Source organism: Triturus cristatus, chromosome 2_2 (assembly GCF_964204655.1).
Source record: "Triturus cristatus chromosome 2_2, aTriCri1.1, whole genome shotgun sequence".
NCBI classification, from domain to species: domain Eukaryota; kingdom Metazoa; phylum Chordata; class Amphibia; order Caudata; family Salamandridae; genus Triturus; species Triturus cristatus.
In genome coordinates this window covers 1115868149-1115889486 of record NC_140582.1, presented here as the reverse complement: position 1 = coordinate 1115889486, position 21338 = coordinate 1115868149, and positions in this window count along the sequence as shown.

Below are 21338 nucleotides of genomic sequence, written 5' to 3'. Positions count from 1 at the left end.
ACTCTCTGTATCTCAGTAGAAGTGTCCACACCACGTGCTGTACCCTCACGCACCATAATACTCCAGTGGGGATATATACACGAGATTCTGTTGTGTTCGTATACATAACACTTAGGTCCGAACTAACTGTGGAAGTTTAAAATGCCACGTGACAGTGCCCCACAAATCATGACTGCGGGATCTAAACTAAATCCACATACACTTGATAAATATATCCAATCAACTTACAACAGTTCACAAGTAGTTCTCTGAACCCGGGACCTTGGTGGGAACGTGGTCTTGTAGTCACACTCTGTTGTGAAAATAGGGGGGAGGGAAGAAAAAAACATATGTGTCGGGTTTGCTTTTATTCTTATCATCAATAGGTCCCACTCGTTATATATTCCTGTTCCATTGTTAACAAATTATACTTCGTTAGGTAGCTGTGCCTAACGCCACCAGTTGCAGGAATGCAAAAAATGCTTAGCTTAACGTAATATTATCAGTAGTGGAAAATGCCTTCTGACTAGATTTTTAATGCTCCCAATACTCAATCGCTGTTTATTGTAACGCCCTGAACGTCTCAGGATCGTTTAACAGACACGATAATGAGAACGCAACCACGTGTGAAGGTTTAGTTATTTTAATGAAGGCAAAAATAATACAAGGAATAAACAAAGGTTATAGTCACTGGAATCCTCCAGGCTAAGTACGTTACCAGCCCACAGCACGGATGGTCCTAACCGTCCTCTGCATATACGCCGATCCCGGTGTATGCCAACAGAGGGCAGAAATGAAATGGCCGACAATGCCAATCGGTAGGCTGTGAGGGGGCACGAAGAGTGTTGGGGAGAATCGAGGAGTCAGGGAAACACCCAGCCGGGGTCTCTACCTGAAGGGAGCAGCCGCTCAACCTCTTCCTCAGACTGCACCGGGACGCGGAGTCGCCTCCTGGTGATGCGTCACCGATACCCCAATCACAAGCAAAGAAGACTGAACCGAGAGCAGCCGCTCGATCGATCCTGTGGACTTCCGAGTCTGTAACGCGGGAAACACCTCCTGGTGTGCGTTACAGCTGGCAGTCCCTGTATCTCTGGTCGGGCTGGGAGTTACGACTCCAACCAGCAAAAGCGCCACTGCGCTTTGACTCAGCCGAGTCAAAAAGCGAAGCTCAATGGTTATCCGGTAGAGCTTCCGGGTCCTTCACAGGTGACGATGGGGCAAGACACGGCCCAGGGAGTAACGACTCGACCTATCTCCGTTCTTGCCTTACTGGAGCACCACTCCGGAACACTGCTCTTCACTAAGCAGGTACGTCGGTGTAAACACATATCCGACAGCGTTGTACCTCCCGGTTCCTCCCTTTATAGGGCGTGTTTTCCTTGAGTTATGTAACAGCTCTCCTGTTTACATAAGGGCGTGTTTTCCTTGAGTTATGTAACAGCTCTCCTGTTTACATAAGGGCGTGTTTTCCTTGAGTTATGTAACAGCTCTCCTGTTTACATAAGGGCGTGTTTTCCTTGAGTTATGTAACAGCTCTCCTGTTTACATAACCTCTCAACCGCTAAGCATCCTGGGAGATGTAGTCCGTTGTTGCTGGTTACCGTTTTCCTCCCCTCGCATGACAGGAATTCTTGACAGTACATCCTCCCTCTCAGCGGCTCCCCACGGGTCCAGCGCTGGCAGGAAAACGCCGATGGAACAAGGAGACCAAGCGCGGAGCATGAACCCCTTCAGCCGGTTCCCATGACTGCTCCTCCGGGCCATAGCCTTTCCACGCAACCAGGTACCACAGCTTCCCCCTGCGCCATTTGGACGCCCGTATGCCCGACACTTCATACTCCACCTCCGACTCCACGCATACCGGCCTAGGTGTCCCAGACGGCTTGGAGGGTGCTGGTTTGAGCAATGATACATGAAAGACAGGGTGTATCCGCAATGACTGGGGCAAGCACACCTTCACGTTCACGGGACCCATACACTTGGTAATTCGATAGGGGCCCATGTACTTGGGATGGAACACACTGTTCTTTCGAAACCTCATGTTTCTTGTGGATATCCAGACGTAGTCTCCAGTGCGGTACAGTGGCCCGGGCCTTCTCTTCCTGTCTGCCGCAGCCTTGTATCTTCTCTTGGCCTCTATTGGGACCGCCCTTGAGCGCATCAACGTGTCTTTTATGTGTGCCACCCTGTCCGCTGTGGCGGGAATCCTGTCCTCTCTGAACGGATGTAGAAATGGCAAGAACCTGGGATGTTGGCCATAGTTGCTATAGAACGGAGATGACTGTGTGGAGCTGTGAGTGGCGTTGTTATAGGCTATCTCTGCAACCCATAGCAAGTCGACCCATTCTTCCCTGCCCTGGTCCACAAAACATCGCAGATACTGTTTGAGCGTTTGGTTCAGGCGCTCGGTTTGGCCGTCCGTTTGAGGGTGGTAGCTGGTGGACAGGGCGGTCTTAACATGCAGCGCAGTGCACCAAGTCTTCCAGAATTGCACAGTAAACTGCGACCCCCGGTCCGACACGATCACCCCAGGTAATCCATGCAGTCGTACCACATTCTTTAGGAGTAGTGACGCCAATTCCCCGGCCGTAGGGACTCTCTTGCAGGGGATGAAGTGCCCCATTTTCGTCAAGTAATCCACCACCACCAGTATTGCCGTCATCCCCTGGTCTACCGGTAGGCCCACCACGAAGTCCAGTGATATGCTATCCCATGGTCTATCCGGGGTCGGAAGTGGATGTAAGAGCCCTTGGGTTCGGCCATGGTCGGCCTTCATGGTAGCACACGTAGGACACTCCTGTCCCCACCTCCTGACATCCACTCTCATGGTTGGCCACCAGAAATGCCGTCCCATGCTAGCCACCGTTTTTTCAAAGCCCAAATGACCTGCGCATGGAGAGTCATGGCACCAGATGAATGCTTGTTTCCTTAGCCGAGGCGTGGGTATCAATAGGCACCTGCCCTTCAGGGGTATCCCGTCCTTCAGCTGCCATTCTCTGTGACTGAGGAGCCACCTCCGCCATGCGAATGACCTGATCCCTCTCTTTATTCCCCTCAGGAAAGTATCCGGTTGGATAACCCCCAATACCATCCTCGGGGAAATGATGGAATGCTCGGTCGCAGGCAATGGTTCCTTAACTGCAGATTGACGGGACAGGGCGTCCGCCTTCCGGTTTTCCGTCCCCGGCCGATATGTGATGCGGAAGTTGAACCCCGCAAAGAAGATCATCCACCGCAGCTGTCTGGGAGAAAGGTGTCTTGTGGCCGTCATGAACTGTAGGTTCCGATGGTCCGTGTACACCGATACCACATGTCTTGCCCCCATCAACCAATGCCTCCATTCGGTGAAGGCGTCCTTGATTGCGAGAAGCTCCTTCTCCGCAATATGGTAGTTGCGTTCGGCGTCGTTGAGTTTGCGGGACATGTACGCAACGGGATGAAGCACCCCTGTGTCGTGGTTGCGTTGGGACAAGATAGCCCCCAGCGCCACATCCGATGCGTCCGCTTCCACCACGTAGGGGAGATCCGGATCGGGGTGAGCCAACACCGGCGCCTTACCAAAGGCGCTTTTCAGGGCCTCAAAGGCTTTGTTCGCTTCAGGGGACCAGACAAACTCCTTGGACTTCCTCAGTAGCTGTGTGATTGGGGCCACCAATCCTGAAAATCCATCTATAAACCGCCTGTAAAAGTTGGCGAAGCCAATGAAACTTTGGACGTCCTTCACGCTTTGGGGCACCGGCCATTCTTTCACCGCCTTAATCTTTCGTTCTGCCATCTCCTGTCCCTCTGGACTCAGCATCACTCCGAGGAATTCCACGGATGTGATGTGGAAGTCACACTTGCTGAGTTTACAAAACAGCATGTTTTCCCTCAGCTTTTGGAGCACAGCTTTGACGTGGTGTACGTGCTCCTCCACACTGGACGAATAGATGAGGATGTCGTCGATATATACGACCACGTAGATATCCAACTCCTCTCTGAATACCTCATTCAAAAAGTACTGAAAGGCTGCCGGGGCGTTGCACAGACCGAACGGCATGACGAGGTACTCAAAAAGGCCGAACCTGGTCTTAAAGGCGGTCTTCAACTCGTCTCCGTCCCTCATGCGCACCAGATGGTATGCCCCTTTCAAATCCAACTTGGTGTAGATACGAGCTTTCTTGACCTGTTCCAGAAGTACACTGATGAGAGGCAAGGGGTACCGATTCTTTACGGTTATCGCATTCAATGCCCTAAAGTCCACACAGGCTCTCAGCTCCCCATTAGCCTTCGGGATGAAGAAGAGTGGCGAGGCGGCCGGAGACTTGGACGGGCGGATGAATCCTAGCTTGAGGAGTTTATCCAGGTACCCCCGGAGATGCACGTTTTCAGGCTCCGTCAGGGCATACAGCCTGCCGCTGGGAACGCTGGCCCCTGGCACCAGGTCGATCTGGCAGTCAAACTGTCTATGTGGTGGTAGCACTTCCGCATTCACCTCATCAAATACATCCTCAAAACTGTGATAAGCCTGGGGGAGAGCCACATCTTTTTCTGCCGCTGTAGCCACCGTCTGACTCCCGCTCTCATCTGCGTCAAGGGATTCCGTTCTTATTCCACAATGCAGGATGCAATACGGTGACGTCAGTTCGATGCGATGTGTTGGCCAATCCACAGAGGGGTTGTGTTTCTGTAGCCACGGCAATCCCAATATGACGCCATATTGGGGCGCTCGGATGATGTTAAAATCGATTTGTTCCAAATGGTTCCTCCCACATCTCATCGGAAGGACCCCCGTGTGCTGCCCGATGGGCCCCGTCACCAATCGCCTTCCGTCTACAGCATAGACGTCTTCGGGTACAGCTTTGGGAAGAAGCACTAGCCCTAGCCTGCATGCCTCGTTGTGGTCCATAAACATGCCAGTGGCCCCTGAATCCACCATGGCCACAACGGGTATCCACTGGTCATGCACTCCCACGTGCACCGTGAGAAACAGGTGTCGTTGTCCCTTAGTGACCGAGTTGGAAAGTGAAGGGATGGATGAGTGACTCCGAGATGCCCCTTCTTTGGTCTGGGAGTCCTCTAGTTTTCCGCCGGTACGTCCACCACGGCTGTTACCGACCGGTTGGCCCGATAACGTGACATCTTCGGTTTGGCAGGGCATTCACGTACGTAGTGGCCTTTTTGCCACAATATAGGCACAATCCTTGTTTACGGCGTGACTCTTTCTCCGTGGCTGTGAGGCTCGCTCGTATTGCGCCGATGTCCATGGGTTCTCCCTTGGATGCGGTGGAAGTTTCAGGACTTCCCACTGTCACATAGGATGGAAGGGATTTTCCTTTTCTCCCATGATCCCCCTTTCTTTCACTTAGCCTATGTTCCAGCCATAATACCAGGTTGATAAGGCCCTCACATGTCTTGGGTTGTGGGTCAATATGAGCCACGGCGTCCTTGAGCTCATCGCACAGCCCGTGATGGAAGAGCGCCGTCTGTTTAGCAACAGGCCACTTGGTTTCCGCAACCAGCCTTCGGAACGCGTTGAGATACTGCACCAGGTCGTTGGATCCCTGTCTCAACTCAAGCATTTCACGGTCCGCCGTGTACGAGTCAGCCCTTCTGTCGAAGACCTTCAGGAATTCCTCGCGAAAAGCACCCCAATCACATAAGATGGGGTCGTCCCTGCTCACCAGAGGTACGGCCCATTGTGCCGCGTTTCCAGCCAAATAGGATATAAGGAAAGCCACACGAGCCTGACTCGTGGGGAACGCCCTTGGTTTGCACGATAAATGTAGCGCCACTTGTGTGAGGAATACCTGCACTGTGTTAGGATCCCCACTGTACCTCTCTGGTGTTGCCAAGGGGACGGCTACCGGCATTTCCACTACTACCGCAGGGGTCTGGTTCGTGAGGGAGGTGCTGGGCGTGAGCGGGTCCAATTGGATAGCATCCAGTCTGGCTTTTACATCGGCTGTTTCTTGCCTGGAGGCAGCCAATTCAATTTGCACGGTCGCTAAAGCAGCCAGCACATCATCAAGTGTTGCCATGTCTGTTATCGACCGGGAGACAGTTAGTGTTATTAAGGTCGGATATTTTGTAACGCCCTGAACGTCTCAGGATCGTTTAACAGACACGATAATGAGAACGCAACCACGTGTGAAGGTTTAGTTATTTTAATGAAGGCAAAAATAATACAAGGAATAAACAAAGGTTATAGTCACTGGAATCCTCCAGGCTAAGTACGTTACCAGCCCACAGCACGGATGGTCCTAACCGTCCTCTGCATATATGCCGATCCCGGCGTATGCCAACAGAGGGCAGAAATGAAATGGCCGACAATGCCAATCGGTAGGCTGTGAGGGGGCACGAAGAGTGTTGGGGAGAATCGAGGAGTCAGGGAAACACCCAGCCGGGGTCTCTACCTGAAGGGAGCAGCCGCTCAACCTCTTCCTCAGACTGCACCGGGATGCGGAGTCGCCTCCTGGTGATGCGTCACCGATACCCCAATCACAAGCAAAGAAGACTGAACCGAGAGCAGCCGCTCGATCGATCCTGTGGACTTCCAAGTCTGTAACGCGGCAAACACCTCCTGGTGTGTGTTACAGCTGGCAGTCCCTGTATCTCTGGTCGGGCTGGGAGTTACGACTCCAACCAGCAAAAGCGCCACTGCGCTTTGACTCAGCCGAGTCAAAAAGCGAAGCTCAATGATTATCCGGTAGAGCTTCCGGGTCCTTCACAGGTGACGATGGGGCAAGACACGGCCCAGGGAGTAACGACTCGACCTACCTCCGTTCTTGCCTTACTGGAGCACCACTCCGGAACACTGCTCTTCACTAAGCAGGTACGTCGGTGTAAACACATATCCGACAGCGTTGTACCTCCCGGTTCCTCCCTTTATAGGGCGTGTTTTCCTTGAGTTATGTAACAGCTCTCCTGTTTACACAAGGGCGTGTTTTCCTTGAGTTATGTAACAGCTCTCCTGTTTACATAAGGGCGTGTTTTCCTTGAGTTATGTAACAGCTCTCCTGTTTACATAAGGGCGTGTTTTCCTTGAGTTATGTAACAGCTCTCCTGTTTACATAAGGGCGTGTTTTCCTTGAGTTATGTAATAGCTCTCCTGTTTACATAACCTCTCAACCGCTAAGCATCCTGGGAGATGTAGTCCGTTGTTGCTGGTTACCGTTTTCCTCCCCTCGCATGACAGGAATTCTTGACATTTATGTCGTATAAAATCAACATCCCATTGCAGACCTAGACCACCGCTTGCAGCTAAATTACAACAAAAATTCATTCGATAGTTCCAGCAGGGTATGGGACCTAATTTCAAGTAGAGCAAGAATACCGTCAAGTATTGTCAACCTGCCCCCACTGTAAACCACTTACTACTCCAAAGAATCCCCATTGCCCGCTTCCTCACGCCGGTCCTCAGCCGATACTGGCCCCATGCCACTCGCAGGTTTAAATAGTTCCCTAGATAAATGCCGAGTGTAGAACACACCCCTTCCCTGTGTCGTCTACGTAGTCACATCCAGTCCCTGGGAACCCAAATCATGGAAAAGGAAAGGGGACTCCCTTTACAACTGACAGACAAAGATGGCGGCCATTTTGGAGATGCATTTATTAACCATTGGGTGCACCCAGCAGTGTACTAAATGTAAACTACGAGAAAAAGGGGCGACCGCCTGAGTAAGATAAACAACTCAAAGTACTAATATGTCTGACAAAAAAATCATCAGCAATACCAAATTGATTATGCATCCAGAAAATACATTTAGAGCCAAAACAAATCCATCTGCTGTTCAGACCCATCATCCAGTGACCATGGGCACGATAGACGAATGCCCACCGATGTCGGGTGTTTAAGGTGCAAAGAGGTGCAAAGAGGTGAAGCTTGACTCCACTGCCACAGGAACCAGCAGGCATCAAATTGACCACAGTCCACAGGTGAGCTGTCCCACAAAGGATGTTGAGTGCTGGGAGAGTCGGTGTCTGGATTGGAGACCAATAAACCTTGGCAACGGCAACCCACGCGGTGAGAGAAAAAGGCTTCAGTGTGGGCCAGCAAGGTCCTGTGGACTCCACAAGCAATGGAGAGTCAGGGCACATCTGGAGAAACCAGGAAAGCCCACTGAAAGTTAAAGTACCCTTCTAAGGGACCCACAAGTCGACGGACAAGGGATCGCGAAGGGACCTCGAGAGGAATCACTCAATACCAGCCCACGGATCACTCGAGTAGTGTAGGCCAGTAATCTTCGGTGGAATCACTGCTCGGGGTCTGGACTACAAGTAGCCCAAAGCACAGCCTCAGGGGTCGCCAAAAAGCATATGCTGCTATAAATGGTAGCGGTGTCCAGGGGTTCGGGTTGTACGGTCCCAACGAGGACTTTGGATCTCAGGTTTGCTGAGAGCACGGATCGGCCTTGGGGAAGCTTGGAAACCCACCTCCTGTGTTGCACAAACTTTGTAGTCCTTCAGGAGCTGCGTAGTTGCCAACCAGACAGTTGCGTGACAGGAAACCTATTGTCCAGGCCTTCCCTGCCGGAGTTTCATCCAGCAGCAGGAGGGCAGACTCGTGTCTATGGCTGGCAGCATCTATTTTGTGATGCCAGGGCTTGCAAAACTGGTACCGGGTATACCGGTGCTGTCATATTTCTCCCTCTAGTAGGGTGGAATCATACCTCCCACACCAGTTACTGGTGTGAAGGTATGATTCCAAGGTGCATGGGCACCCTCTCACATAAAACCACACAGCCTGCCTTCAGGATTGATAAGGCCTGCCATATGGGTGACAGATAGGTTTATATGTGCAGTGATATGGAGAGATGTAGGGAACCTATATCTCAGTAAGGGGTGCATACACCACCTTACACAGGCTTCTGCAGCAGACCTGCTGTGTCATTTTAAATGGTTTCCCAGGGGTGGCACAATACATGCTGCAGCCCCTGGTAGGCCTCTGGGGTACCTATGCCCTGGGTACATAGTATACCATATACTAGGGACTTATAAGGGTACCCCATTATCCAATCTGGAGTGTACCTAAAGTACATGCAAATATTTTAGAGAGGAAGCAGCTAGGATGGGGTCCTGGACAGCAGGGTCCCAGCCAGACTAAAGGTGAAAAACAGTGAAACATCAGCAACAAATTGGGGGTAGCTATAAGAAGCAGATCCTACTCTCCTACACAACCCCTCCCCCAAACGCAGGGAGATTAAACTAACCTTGACCAGTTGAGTCTTCATATTCTAAGTGGAAATATCTGGAGAGTCCATCTGCATTTGCATGGTTACTCCCAGGTCTATGTTCCACTGTATAGTCCAAACCCTGTAGGGAAATGGACCACCTCAAATGTTCGGGGTTTTCACCTTTCATCTGTTTTAGCCATAAGAGGGGCTTATGGTCTGTCTAAACAATGAAGTGAGTGCCAAACAATTTTGGACTCAGCTTCTTCAGAGCCCAAACCATAGCAAAGGCCTCCCTCTCAATAGCTGACCAACGTTACTCTCTGGGGGTCAACCTTCTGCTAATAAAATTGTGATAACACAGTCCCTACCCCCAACTCAGATGCATCTGTTTGGACAATTAATTATTTGGAGTAGTTATGACTTTGCAGAATGGGAGCAGTGCACATGGCCTGCTTCAGGTCATCAAATGCCTTTTGACAGGTGACTGTCCACTGAACTTTCTAGAGAATTTTCTTAGAAGTTAAGTCATTCAAAGGGGTCACTATGGATCCATAACCTTTGAAAAATCGTCTGTAGTACCCAGTCAGGCCCAAGAAAGCTCTGACCTGAGTCTGGGTGGTTGGAGCAACCCAGTCCATTATGGTCTGGATTTTGCTTTGCAATGGTTGAACCTGGCCTCCACCCACAAGGTGGCCCAGGTACACAACCTGACTCTGCCCTATCTGGCACTTGGTGTGCCTTGATAGTTAGGCCTGCTTTCTGCAGGGCCTCCAAAACATTTCTCAGGTGGACCAGGTGATCCTCCCAGGTGGAGTTAAAGACAGCAATATCATCAAGGTATGCTGCACTATAGGCTTCCTGGCCTGTAAGGACTTTGTTCACCAACCTTTGAAAAGTGGCAGGTGCATTGTTCAAACCAAAGGGCATCACCACAAATTGGTAATGCCCACTAGGGGTAGAAAATGCTGTCTTTGCATAATCAGCTAGTCTGATCTGCCAGTAGCCAGCTCTAAAGACAAATGTGCTCAGAAACTTGGCTGAGGCCAAAGTGTCTATAAGCTCATCTGCCCTTGGGATTGGATGGGCATCAGTCCTAGTGACTGCATTGAGACCCCTGTAGTCTACATGAAACTTCATCTCTCTCTTGCCATCTTTGGTGTGCGGTTTAGGCACTAAGAGTACTGGACTAGCCCAAGGGCTATCTGAGGGTTCAATGACTCCCAATTCCAACATCTTCTGGACTTCAGTCCTGATACAGTCCCTGCCGTGGTCAGGTTGCCTGTACACGGCAACCTGTATTTTTAACAGGCAGACTGTCCCCAGTGTCCACTTCATGTGTGCACCAGGTAGTCTGACTTGGAGTCAGTGCAAACATATGTCTGAACTGATTAGAACGTGTCTGCAATCAGTTTGTTGCTGGACAGTGAGACTGCCTGCCAAGGCTACACCATCTACTGATCCATCATCAGGGTTTTGTGAGAGCAGGTCAGGAAGTGGATCACTCTCTTCCTCCTGTCCCTCATCAGTAGCCATGAGCAAGCTCATGTCTGACCTGTCAACATATGGTTTGAGCCTGTTGAAATGGAGCGCCCTGTGGGGGCTCCTGGGTGTTCCGAGGTCCACCAGGTAGGTGACCTCTCCCTTCTGCTCAATTATAGTATGGGGGCCACTCCACTTGTCTTGGAGGTCTGCTGGGGGCCACAGGATCCAACACCCATACTTTCTGCCCTGGCTGATAAACAGCCAGCACAGCCTTTTGGTCATGCCAGGTTTTTGTAATTCTTGGCTAGCCTCAAGGTTTTTAGTTGCCTTCTTCATGTACTCAGCCATCCTGGAGCGGAGACTAAGTACCTAGTCCACAATATCCTGTTTAGGGGGTTTGAGAGGTAACTCCCATCCCTCCTTCACTAGACATAATGGACCCCTAACTAGATGTCCAAACAGAAGTTCAAATGGGCTGTAACCAACCCCCTTCTGAGGAACCTCTCTGTAGGCAAAGAGAAGGCAGGGCAAAATTATGTCCCATCTGCACCTAAGCTTTTCTGGGAGACCTATGATCATGCACTTGAGGGTTTTGTTGAACCTTTCAACTAACCCATTGCATTGTGGGTGATAAGGGGTGGTGAATTTGTAATTCACTTGACTCTCCTTCCACATAGCAGTCAGGTAGACGTGAAGTTTGCACCCCTGTCTGACACCACCTCCTTAGGGAGACCCACTCTGGAAAATATTCCCAGGAGGGCCCTTGCCACCACAGGTGCTGTGGTCCTAAGAGGAATTGCTTCTGGGTACCTAGTGGCATGGTCCACCACTACAAGGATACATTTGTGCCCAGATGCTGTCAGAGGATCCATGGGACCAACTATATCAGTCCCAACCCTCTCAAAGGGAACCCCCACCACAGGTAGTGGTATCAGGGGGGCCTTTGCGTTTCCACCTGCCTTCCCACTGGCTCGACAGGTGACACAGGAGCGACAAAACTCCTTGGTGTCTTCAGACATGTGGGGCCAATGAAAGTGAGGGACAATTCTGTCCCAGGTCTTGTTTTGGCCCAGGTGACCTGCTATGGGAATATCATGGGCTAGTGTTAATAGGAAGCCCCTAAACCTCAGAGGTATAACCAACCTACTGGTGGCTCCAGGCTTGGGGTCTCTATACTCTGAGTATAGGAGTCCATCATCCTAATAGATCCTATGGGTTCCACTAGCATTCCCAGCAGCCTCAGCAGCAGCCTGCTGTCTGAGGGGTTCAAGAGAAGGGCAGCTCAGCTGCTCCTGGCTCAGATCTGCCCTGGAAGGGCCCCCTATCCCCAAGAACTCAACCTGATCAGGTGCAAGCTCATCTAGGACAGTTCCTTCCTCAGGACTGAGATCATCTCCCTCAAAAGACTGATCTGCTTTCTGAGTCATGGTGGAAGACACTGCCTTACCCCTACTGCTCCTTTTCTTGGAAGGCTCCTGGTCTATTCTTCCAGGATCCAGGGCCTGTTCAGCTTTTAACATTTTTGCCTGTGACCCGGTCATAGCAAACACATGTGCAGGGATTCCCAACATTTCTGCAAGGGTCCTAAGCTCCACTTCAGCCCAAGCTGAAGTTTCTAAATCATTGCCAAGCAAGCATTCAACAGGGAGGTATGCACTTACCACAACCTTCTTAGGGCCAGTTACCCCTCCCCAGGAGAAATTAACAACTGCCAAGGAATGGTCTGTCCTGACATTGCTAGCATTGGTCACTTGGTACATCTCACCAAGTATGATTTGCTCAGGAGCCACAAGATCTTTTGTCACCATTGTGACACTTGCTCCTGCATCATTGAATGGAAAGGCCTCTTTTCCATTGATTAAAGGCTACTGTCTGTATTTGCCCAGATTACTGGGACTGACAAAGGAGGACATGTCCATGCCTCCATCACAGATCAGTACAGCCTGAGTTTGGAACTCTGACTATGCCAGAGTCCACCTCAGAACCCAGGGTTAACCCTACCACACCCTTATTCTGAGTAACACCACTTTGAGCTGAACTAGGGGGAACAGTTGCCTTAGGGGCAATGGTGGCTGGCGTTGAGTCCTTGGACTTAGTACAATCACTTGTCCAATGGGTTTTCTGTTTACAGATTTTACACCATGGTCTCTTTTGGCCTTTTCCTTTATTAGATTGGGACTCCACACCAGAAGCAGATTTCTGGAGCCCCTGAGAAGACTTCTGGTCTTTCCCTTTCTCCCCACCCTTGTCAGAGTTTTGGGAATTTTGCTTCTTGGAGTCAACACCTTGGTTCTGGACCTTCTGCCCTACTCTGGTTCTGACCCATTTGTCTGCCTTCTGGCCCAATTCTTTGGGAGAGGTCAGATCAGAGTACACCAGGTACTGATGCAACAGCTGATTTTGACAAGTATTAAGGATCTGCTCCCTCATCATTAAGTTGTACAATCCTTTAAAATCACACTCCTTACTGCCAAGTAACCAGCCCTCCAGAGCCTTAGTAGCACAATCTATAAAGTCAACCCAGTCTTGAGTCTGTGCCTTTTGGGTATCTCTGAACTTTAACCTGTATTGTAATGTAATGTAATGTAAAATGTATTTCTATAGTGCTGCTATCACTCCAGGGAGTATCTTGGCGCTCACCCAACCCAGATGGAGGAGTTGGAGGGAATAGACACAATTTACGCTAAACACCACACATTTACACCATTGCTGCACAAGCTGCATCGGAAAGAGAAAATACCCATGTTTTTAATGCCCTCCTAAACTGAGTTTCATGAGACAGGGATCGTAAGGAAGAAGGAAGCTTATTCCAGGCCTTGGCACCCAACACAAAGAGGGATTTGCCGCCTTTGGTTGCTAGCTTGAATCTGGGGATTACAAGCAGATTCTGACCCACAGACCGTAGGCAACGTGCCGGATGGTAACGTCTGAAGCCATTACATAAGTATTTGGGTCCTTGAAGTTGAAAGGCCCTGAAGGTGATTAAAAGGATCTTAAAAAGAATCCTTTTACCGATTGGTAGCCAATGAAGCGTGTTCAGTGCTGCTGAGGCTGATGACTTACGTGGCCAACGTAATACTAGGCGGGCCGCTGCATGTTGGACCATTTGTAGTCTGTGCAGTACCGATTTATTGGCTCCAGCATATAGGCTATTACAATAGTCCAACCTGGAAGTGATTAGGGCCACTGCGACTGTTTTCCTGGCTGGCAAAGGAAGAAAATCAAAAAACTTCCTTAAAGCTTTTATTATATGGAAGCATGTGCCAGCTACGGCAACCGCTTGTTGTTTAAAGGACAGTTGGTTATCAAACTTGATGCCCAAATTACGGGCAGATGTAATAGTGTTAGGGGGGGCTTCTGCATCATCAGGCCAGAAGATTTTCGGGGAAAACAAATTTTGCTTTCCAAAAGGCAGGATTTCAGTTTTTCCAGCATTACATTTAAGGTGATTATCAGTCATCCAATTAAATGTTGCTGCTAGGCACTCTTTAAGATTTTCCTCAGCGGCAGACCGTTCACTGTCCAGTACTAGGATAAGCTGAGTGTCGTCAGCATATGAGATTGTACTGATCTGAAAAGATGCAATTAGTTTTACCAGGGGGGCCATATACAGGTTAAAAAGTATAGGGCTAAAACTCGAACCCTGGGGAACTCCAAAGCTGAGGACCTTAGCTTCAGATTGGTAATGACCTGGCGTCTGTCCCTGAGGAAGTTTCTAAGCCAAGCCAAGACCACCCCACCTACTCCTGCGGCAGCCAATCGGTCCACTAAGATGTTATGTGAGACCGTATCAAAGGCTGCCGACAGGTCGAGTAGGATTAAAACAGCCTTTTTTCCCTGGTCAATGGCCATACGAAGGGTTTTTGCTGTCAACAGCAGGGCAGACTCGGTAGAGTGATTTGACCGGAACCCTGACTGATTTGTTCAGTGGTTAGGTCAAACCCATCAATCAGTGCACTCTTCAAGACTTTGTAATTATCAGCATCCTCTTCTCTAACAGTGAGGAGCTTGTCTCTACCCTTTTCTGCAAAGGAGAGCCACACGATTGCTGCCCACTGCTCTTGAGGGACCCTCTGTACTGACCAAGTATTTCTCAAAACTCCGTGCAGAAAACTGGTACAAAACATGTGCATAGTGTTCACTGTAAAACAACATGATACAAACTGCATCCAAACAAGGGGTACTCACTGCACCAATACAAATGATTGGCACTTACCTGCATACAACCATGCACCACAGTGTAAACTGCTATATGTAGTGAGTTGTCATGTGATTTCCTATGCCTGATCAAGTCATCATGGTCATTCAAGTCAAGTCAAGTCATAAAATTTGTATAGCGCACTACATACCCAGAGGGTTTCAAGGCGCTTAGGAAGGGGAGGAGGATTATTTGTCAAATATCCACGTTTTAAGCTGCTTTCTGAACGCTAGGTGGTTCTGGGTGAGGCGAAGGTAAGCGGGGAGTGAGTTCCATGTTTTAGCAGCCAGGTATGAGAAGGATCTGCCTCCCATGGTGGTCCTGTTGATGCGGGGTACAGTGGCGAGGGCTTGGCTGGAAGAACGAAGTTGGCGGGAGGGGGTGTAGAAGGACAATCGAGAGTTGAGGCATTCTGGTCCGATGTCGTAGAGTGCTTTGTGTGCGTGGGTAAGCAGTCGGAAAGTGATTCTCTTATTGACGGGTAGCCAGTGGAGGTCTTTAAGGTGATCAGAGATGTGTTCGTTGCGTGGGATGTCTAATATGAGCCTGGCTGAGGCGTTTTGGATTCGTTGGAGTTTCTTCTGGAGTTTAGCGGTGGTACCTGCGTAGAGGGTGTTTCCGTAGTCCAGTCGGCTCGTGACCAGAGCGTGGGTGACTGTTTTCCTTGTTTCGGAGGGGATCCAGCGAAATGTTTTTCTGAGCATGCGAAGAATGTTGAAGCAGGAAGAGGATACGGCGCTGACTTGTCTGTTCATTGAGAGTGAGGAATCCAGGATGACTCCAAGGTTCCGTGCGTGGTCTGTCGGGATGGGTGCTTTTCCGAGGTCTTCCGGCCACCAGGAGTCGTCCCAAGCGGAGGGGGATGTGCCTAAGATGAGGACTTCTGTTTTGTCTGAGTTCAGTTTCAGACGGCTTTGTTTCATCCATTCGGCAACTTCTTTCATTCCTTCGTGTAGGTTTGTTTTGGCGGTGCTGGGATCATTGGTGAGGGAAAGGATCAGTTGAGTGTCATCCGCGTAAGAGATGATGTTGAGGTTGTGTTGGCGTGCGATGGCCGCGAGGGGGCTCATGTATACGTTGAAGAGGGTGGGACTGAGTGAGGATCCTTGAGGTACGCCGCAGATGACTTCAGAGGCCTCGGACTTGAATGGAGGAAGGCGGACTCTCTGGGTTCTTCCGGTGAGGAACGAGGTGATCCATTCAAGTGCTTTTCCTTGAATTCCGATGTTGTTGAGGCGTTGTAGAAGGGTGCTGTGGCAGACTGTGTCGAATGCTGCAGAGAGGTCGAGGAGGATGAGGGCGACTGTGTCTCCATTGTCCAGTAGAGTTCGAATGTCGTCTGTTGCTGCGATGAGGGCGGTCTCAGTGCTGTGTTTTGCTCGGAAGCCAGATTGTGAGGGGTCGAGGGATTTGTTGGCTTCGAGGAAGGCGGCGAGCTGGTTGTTGACGGCTTTCTCGATGACTTTGGCTGGGAATGGAAGAAGTGAGATGGGGCGGTAATTTTTGAGTTCGGTGGGGTCCGCTGTTGGTTTTTTCAGAAGGGCGGTGAGTTCAGCGTGTTTCCAGTCTTCTGGGAAGGTAGCGGAGTTGAAGGAGAAGTTGATGACGTCTCGGAGGTGCGGTGCTATGACGGAGTCTGCTTTGTTGAAGATGTGGTGAGGGCATGGGTCTGTGGGGGATCCTGAGTGGATGGAATTCATCAGGCGGGTGGTGTCCTCAGTGGAGATTGGGTTCCAGGCGTTAAGGGTGTTCACGGGGGGAAGATGTTCAGCAGATGGTAGGGTGGGTTGGTTTCCGGGATGGTTGTCAAAGCTGTTGTGGATGTCTGCAATCTTGTTGTGGAAAAAAGAGGCTAGGGAGTCGCAGAGGGTTTGAGAGGGGGTGATGTCGTTGGCGTTGGCTGAGGGATTGGAAAATTCCTTGACGATGTTGAAAAGTTCCTTGCTGTTGTGGGCGTTGTTGTCAAGTCGATCCTTGAATGCTGTTTTCTTGGCTTTTCGGATCAGTTGGTGGTGAGTGCGGGTGGCGCTTTTGAAGGCGTCCTTGGTGCTGGTGGTTGGGTCTTTTTTCCAGGCCTTTTCAAGGGAGCGGCAGAGTTTCTTGGACTTCTTGAGATCATCGTTGAACCATGAGGTTTTCTTGCTGCCAGGTTTGCTTTGACGTTTTTTCAGTAAGTAGTGTATCCTCTGGACTTTGAGAACACAATTATTTTCGGTGTATGATAGTCTAAAGTATATTTGGCATTAGTGTGTCCTTTTAAAATGTCATGGTCAAGCAACCATGCATGTTACGCATGCAGGCACACATAGGAGTGGTTGTGTTACTGATCTACACCAAAACAAACAGCGATACCTACCAGGCGCAAGTTCGGAAGAGTGATAGCAAGGCAAATAAGGTGGGCGGGGAGAGAAAAAAAAATGGGTCTCACATATCTGATGTCAGTCTGCTGTCATTGCTGCCCACACATGAGTGGACAGTGCACAGGCTGCTGGAAAATGAAGTCCTGTGCTGAGTCTAATCATGGATTAGAAATGGCACCACTTGAACTAGGATCCCATGTTGAGAAAATATATCGCACCATACCCCAGCGTGACCTGTGGTAAAGGAAGGACAAGCGACCCCAGAAGTTTAACACAAACATCTTGGTCAACTTAACTATGAAAGGGCTTCTACAAATGTGTAAATTGTACTAAATGTTGATTGGCTGAGGATAAAAAGAGTAGTTTCCACTACAATTGGAGTAAGGAGTGTAATTTTAATACCAATATGGATTGTGGGACTAGTTATGTTGTGTATGTGCTTATAAGCAAATGCTGGCCACTTCAAGAGAGAATTGCAGAACACCTTGGAGCACTTAAGCAGACTGTATATGCTACTGAGTGTATGTCACAACAGTGACATTTTAGTTTTAAATTTCACTGTATTGAAACTATACCAGTAGATCCAGGGAGAGAGGGGTAACGGAGAACTTTGACTCAAAAGGTGTGAGACAAAGTGGATTATGAAACTGAAATCAGTTGTGGAAGGGTTCAACATTAATCATGCAATGTCATTTGTTTGGGTGACTGAAGTGAATTACTCTGTAAGTGACACTTTAACATCTTGTTATCCCATTAGAATACTTTTTCTAGTTTTGTTAAATCACCTTATCATTTGGGTATTGCATATTGAGGCATGGTATATTGTTGCATTTTGACTCCTATGAAAAATTCTCCCATCGGTGTGTGTGAGACCTTATCATCTGCGCCGAGAGATCCCCCTGGGGATGATTTGTGCGCAATATAAATGTAATAATAATAATTACATTAAATATATATATATTAGTGATATCTTTCTCAAATGTGGAATATTAAGGGACCCTCCTATTGCGAACTAGATGATTTTTAGTTCATGGTTTACCAAGTCATGATTCTACACATTTTCTTGATGCTCTAGGTAATTGATTACAAATGCAAGACATCTGTTGATTACAATACCCGATTGACGCCTCTACAGAACAATAGCGGCACCAGAGCAACACCAAGGTTTCATCAGACGCAGCCTACGTTGACCAGATAACCACGGAAAGAGCTTTGTGTTTTTAGTGCTATTTTTAACTTTATAAATTAATATCTCCCATTCTACTTCCTTTATTTTTGGTGTCATTATATGCATTAAAGTATTCTCAATTTTTCTAAATTCTTGCGTTGGGTTTTTCACATTATTACTTATTGGTTGCTGCATAAATACTTCACACATTGTCTCTAAGTTAAGCCTAACAGCTACCAGAGCGTTAAGCACAGGTTTATTTAGCATGTTTTGTTGTTTATACCAAGACCTCTTCAACCAATAAAATAATTTATTACAGAGGGTAACTCAAGGGAGATAGATACAAAGGATGTTGCATCATACCTAAATGTTCAGCCACTTAACTCAGCATAATTTGTCTATCTAACAAGGGTGGAAAAACCATGGTGGATTGAAGCAGAAGTTTAGTACAGCCCAGGAGGCACAGAATAGCAAGCAGGAGATCTACCATCATGGCCTCAAGACTGACCCTCACACCTGTTTGTGAGGAGGCTTTCAACACTGGTGGGTAAAACCAGTTGAGCAAACCACTGAAATAGTTTCTACCTAACCTGGGGGCAGCCTTTTACCATGTGTATGAGTCTCCTGCCTGTCTGTTTTCAAGCATGCAGCAGACATGTTAGAAGACAGAACATCTTAATCATGTGGCTGGTTTGTGTTCACTGTATTTTTCTCGCCTATTTTCCCACCTGTGGTTCACTTGTCACAGTGTGTCATCCTGCAGATTCTGCAAGAAGAATTTGAATTGATGGGAGTGGGAAAATTTGATTGCATAGACCATAACAGTGAGTGCACAAGGGTTGTTGTGGAGAGCCACAATGTGCGTGTTTCTCCCCATAGTCATGTTTCTCCCACACTTTCCTCCCCAGGATGCACCTTTAGCAGCTTCATTAGTTGTCAGGGTTCAGGGTGAAAGGCCATCTGAAACATTTCAGCTGCTTCTTTACAGCTTTTAGTGTTCTCTCCTGTGGGTGAGGGTGGTTGCTGCAAAATTACAATTTTCCCTGTAAAATGATGGTCACTCAGAAGATTTTACAAAAAATAATTCATTCATTGCATGGCAACTCGCCACACCACAACATCTTCTTCTAGATGAGGCAGAATGTTGTCTTGTAGCCACTGCAAATACAAAGTTTAATTTTTGGGTTGGGCATTGATATCAAATTAAAACAGAGACAACATCACATTGTGGGGCATATGTACAAAGAAGAGGCGGCATGAGGCATTAGCCGTCATTGCTTAACACCTCATTCCGCCACTTCAGAAACTCAAGCCTGCACCATATTTATAAGAATATGGTGCAGCCCCGCGTTTTCCCCTGCACTGGCCTTACACTTAAGTGCCTAGTGCCAATGAAGACAGCCTAGTGCAAGGGTGTCTGCCCACAGTGGTAGATTGTTTATGTGTAGGAAGGTGTCCCTTCCTGCACATAAGCAATCTTTAAATGCCATTTTATCACTTCAATGTGTGCTGCTTAATGCAGGACACATGGAAGTTACAAAATGTATTTTTTAAAAGATTGTTTATGTGCAGGAAGGGACACCTTCCTACACATAAACAATCTAAGGTGTTTTGCTTTTTGGGTTTGTGCTGCACAATGCAGCACACATGGAAAAAGCAAAAATGAGGAGAAATAAAGCATTTCTCCTTGTTTCACCAAGTTAAGACCAGGTTTTTCCTGGTCTTAATTGTGGTACTGCCTCCTATTTACGCAACCCTTGTAAACAGGGGGTAGCGTCAAAATCAATGGGTGTTGCGGAGGAATGCCGACTGCAACACCCACTGCCCACCCCTTGCACATTAAGCATAGCGTGAAAGAGGGTCTTATTTACAAGGCAGTGTTAAGCCAGGATAAGTGGATTAATTCTACCTTGTAAATAAGGTAAAGCCCCTATCGCCACAGGAACGTTGGAAAAAGTGATGTTCCCGTGGCGATATGGGCTTGTACATATGCCCCTGTGTCTCTTGAACAATCCATTCTAGTTTTCATGCTGATTTCGTAGTGGCTCGTGGAGGGAGTGCTGCGGAGTGATGGGGTGGGGGAGGGACAGGGTGGGGGTAGTAAACTATGGCTACAGCCGAACAGAGTTAAGTAACTGAATAAATAAATAAATAAAATGAATTACATTGCGCGCGCTGCATTGCCAAATGCGATGCAGTGCGCGCAACAAAATTCATTTTATTTATTTATTTAGTTACTCAACTCTGTTCGGCCATATGCCGTAGTTTACTACCCCCCCACACTGTCCCTCCCCTGCCCTGCCACCCCGCAGCACTCCCTCCACGTGCCGCTACTGTGCTGAGTATCAGAGTTTTATGATCACCTCTTCAACTATTGCATTTTCTCATCTTTGGCCCACAAGCTCATGTTATTTAAGATGCACAATGGGCGCATAATGTGAACACAATATGGCACACTTTGACTGGATTTGGACTGCAAGTCTACCCAAGTATTATACAGAAACCTGGTGCTCTTCATAAAGATAATTTCTGTTCAATGTTTTCTAAGGAAGGATCCTTTGAACTTGTCATTCAATACAGTGTCTTCTGTGGCACTCAATCAATCATGTGTTTGTTAAGCATGACTACTCACCGGTAAGAGTCTCAAGGTGCTGGGGAGGAGGGAGGTGCAGGTTCCAATCCATCAAGGAGGTGATCTGTCAAAGAGCCAAGTTTTGAGGTTTCTCGTGAAGATGGTGAGTGATGTTGTCTGTCTGAGGTGGAGCGGCAGGGTATTCCATCCTCTGGCTGCGAGGAAGGAGAAGGAGCGGCCTCCTGATCTGGTCTTTTTGGCGCGGGGGACCAGGCGTGGGAGAGTTAGGTTGATCGTAGGGTCCTTTGGGGAGCGTGGAATTTGAGTCGGCTGTTCAGGTATGCTGGTCCGGTGTTGTGGAGGGCTTTGTGTGCGTGGGTGAGAATTTTGAAGGTGATTCTAGCCTCAATGGGGAGCCATT